We start from the raw sequence: 3,695 nt of genomic DNA, 5'->3' as shown, positions 1-3,695 counted from the left end.
TTAGACTAGGTTTAGGTCCGGTCGCTCTTTTAACGAAACATGTCAAAAATGTAATGAATGTGCTCTGGTTTAAATAAAAATCATCCGGTTTGTCTAAATTTATTTTGAAATGGACATGGTTGGAGATGCCCTAATCGTGTGTATAGGCTCCAGCTGTATTTGTCAAAGTTACCAAAAATATTTGGACAGCATACATTTTTTCTAAATGGCAGAATTGAGCATTTATTTCTTTTCAATATTGGAGACCCTGCCAATGTTGTTATCCAAGAGCTTTGACCCTTGCAAAATCCGGTACTAAATGGAGTGACAGCAGATGGTACCAATGCATACATTCATTGCGTCCAGCTAAATCCAACACTGGTGCATCCTCCCCCCTGTGCTACAAAAACTCCAATCCGCCGCCGGCTGCTTCCCCGGCATGGCGACGGGCGAGGAGCCGAGGGAGCGCAGCGCGGAGTCGGTGGAGATGGTTCCGTCGTGGCGTGAGCAGCTGACGGTCCGGGCCTTGGTGGTGAGCGCGCTCCTGGCCGTGCTCTTCAGCGTCATCGTCATGAAGCTGAGCCTCACCGCGGGGATCATCCCCTCGCTCAACATCTCCGCGCGCGGGGCTGCTTGGCTTCTTCTTCGCCCGCCTCTGGGCGGCCGCCGAGGCCAGGCTGGGCCTGCCCCGCCGCCCCTTCACGCGGCAGGAGAACACCGTCATCCAGACCTGCGTCGTCGCCGCCTACGGCATCGCCTTCAGCGGTAAGCGCGGCCGTTTTCTTTGCTGACTGTTTTTAATTACCCGTTCCTCTCCGTTTCGTGTGCTCTGCTGACCGGTGAGCAAGAGACGCGTGCGCGCAGGTGGATTCGGCTCCTACATGTTTGCCATGAGCAGCAGGATCGCCGGCCAGGCGACCGAGGCGAATGACGCCATGAACGTCAAGGACCCCAGCTTGGGGTGGATGATCGGGTTCCTCTTCCTCGTTTGCTTCGTCGGCCTCTTCGCTCTCGTGCCCCTGAGAAAGGTAAATCTTCCGGCCAGAACAAATCTGATCCATTAATTTGTACCATTCTCCATTTGCAAAGTTGTAAATCTGAATGGATTGCGTTGCGCGTGCAGGTTATGATCATCGACTACGGGCTGAGCTATCCAAGCGGCACCGCGACGGCGACCCTCATCAACGGATTCCACACTCCTCAGGGCGCCAAGGAAGCAAAGTGCGTCTTAATTTGTTCTGTACATTTCGAGTGACATAGAGATAGTGTAGGACATTGTACTGTTGTACCACTGGATCAGAAATTTCTTGTGTTGCTCTGTTCCAGGGAGCAGGTGAAGGCTCTTGGCAAGTACTCCCTTTTCAGCTTCCTCTGGGGCTTCTTCAAGTGGTTCTACACCGCCGGCGAGGACTGTGGCTTCGAGAGCTTCCCCTCGCTGGGCCTCGAGGCATACGAGAGGAAGTTCTACTTCAGCTTCTCTCCGATCTACATCGGGGTCGGGATGATCTGTCCCTACATCATAAACGTCTCCATTCTCGTCGGCGGCATCCTTTCGTGGGGATTGATGTGGCCGCTGATAGAGAAGAAGAAGGGGAGCTGGTACCCGGCCACCGCCAAGGGCTCCGACCTCCATGGGCTACAAGGCTACAAGGTCTTCATATCCATCGCCATGATTCTTGGTGACGGTTTCTACAACTTCCTCAAAGTCAGCCTGCGGATGACAAAGGCATTCATGGCAACAGCCAGGAAGAGCACACTCCCAGTGTCCGGTTCCGGTTCCGGTGATGGCTCGGCGAGGTCCTTGGACGACGATGACTTGCGTCGCACCGAGTACTTCCTCAGGCACCAGATCCCGATGGGCGTGGCGCTGGCTGGGTACGTCGCCGAGGCAGCCGTCTCCGTTGGCGTCGTCCCCAAGATATTCCCGCAGCTGAAATGGTACTACATCCTGGCCGTCTACGGCATGGCGCCGGTGCTGGCCTTCTGCAACGCCTACGGGATGGGTCTCACCGACTGGTCCCTCGCCACGACCTACGGGAAGCTCGGCATCTTCGTCTTCGGCGCGTGGGCCGGCGCCTCGCACGGCGGCGTCATCGCGGGGCTCGCCGCGTGCGGCGTCATGATGACCATCGTCGCCACGGCCGCCGACCTCATGCAAGACTTCAAGACCGGGTACATGACCCTGGCGTCGCCGAGGTCCATGTTCATCAGCCAGGTCATAGGCACGGCCATGGGCTGCGTCATCGGGCCGTGCGTCTTCTGGCTCTTCTACAGGGCGTTCGACAACGTCGGGCTGAGCGGCAGCGACTACCCGGCGCCCTACGCCATCCTGTACCGCAACATGGCCATCTTCGGCGTCGAGGGCGTCTCCTCCCTACCCAAGCACTGCCTCACCCTGTGTTGCGTGGTGTTCGCCGCGGCGGTCGTCATCAACCTTGTGCGAGACCTGGCGCCAGAGAAGGTGTCAAGGTTCATACCCGTCCCCATGGCCATGGCGATACCGTTCTACCTCGGGTTGTACTTCGCGATCGACATGTGCGTCGGCAGCGCGATACTGTTCGTGTGGGAGAAGGTGGATAAGGCCGGGGCGGACATGTTCGCGCGCTCGGTTGCTTCGGGTTTGATCTGTGGCGAGGGGATCTGGAGCATGCCGCAGTCCGTGCTGGCTCTGTCCAAGGTGCAGCCTCCGATCTGCATGAAGTTCCTGTCCAGATCCACGAATGCTAGAGTGGATGCCTTCATCCAAACCCTCTCGTCCAAGACATAGCATTCATTCTCGTTTACCCCATTAGTACTCAGCTTCGTGATCGTGCAACATTATATCGCTTTGTTGATTTATTAATTTTGTGCTGCTTGTTTGTCTGCGATTTTTTTACGGAAGCTTCATTTAAATGCCAGGATCCAATGTTCTGAATTCATATATCTTGGTATGTCCAACTGACTGACTGTTCTTGCTGATCTTCCATGAAGTATTTGGTATATTTACACAAAATAATTGACACTTTAGCTACTCGTAAGTTGCCTGGATTTTAAATTTGAGTCAGTCGATTTTCTAACCATTGATTTCTGCTCTAAGATTGGTGCTATTTTTTTTTCTGTCCTTTGCTGTTTGTTGTGTTGGGCTTGTTCTTTCTGACTGAACCTATTGGGTCAGTAGTTTGCTACTGGGCCGAATCTCATTAACTGTGCGATCCAGCCCTCATCTCTTCCTTTGTTTGTTTTATGTTATTTCTGTTTTTATGTGTTTTTGCTTTTCTTTTTCTTTGTTAGTTGGTTTTTATTTTATTTTGTCGGTATTTTTGCGATGATAGATGAGTGTAAATGTATACACATAAGTACTATGCAACATGTTGAAAATTATACAATTATATGATAATCTGCTACCGTAAAAAAAACAACTAACTTTGCTTTGCATACTGCATAATATGCAATTTCAGTGCAAAATCGTGTGCAAGTTTTTTTAAAGGGCAATACCAATGTCACTAATTCATGTTTGGTTATTGTTTTATTCTTTTTAAGTTAATAACAATGCCACTAATTCATTCCTCCTTAGAAACTATTTTGCGAAAGTTACACCATTGTATCTCTATTCTTGCATACTTGAAAAAGGTGCAATTTGTGTGTATATTTTGTGTAAATTTTGTTATTGTTTGTTTTAGATTTATTTTTGTGTGTAAATATAAATGCAATTACTAAATAATAGGTGTGTAAATTAT

At 50.7% G+C, this 3,695-nt stretch overlaps 1 pseudogene; it reads left to right on the top strand.

Annotated features, from left to right (window-relative positions):
- The first annotated feature begins 441 nt into the window (after positions 1 to 441).
- On the top strand, positions 442 to 2,909 carry LOC119325394 (annotated as a pseudogene).
- Positions 2,910 to 3,695: the final 786 nt, after the last annotated feature.

The sequence above is a fragment of the Triticum dicoccoides genome, chromosome 6B (genome assembly GCF_002162155.2).
Source record: "Triticum dicoccoides isolate Atlit2015 ecotype Zavitan chromosome 6B, WEW_v2.0, whole genome shotgun sequence".
In the NCBI taxonomy this organism is placed as follows: domain Eukaryota; kingdom Viridiplantae; phylum Streptophyta; class Magnoliopsida; order Poales; family Poaceae; genus Triticum; species Triticum dicoccoides.
Note: the sequence above shows the minus strand (reverse complement) of the source record. Positions and strands in the feature narration are given on the sequence as shown.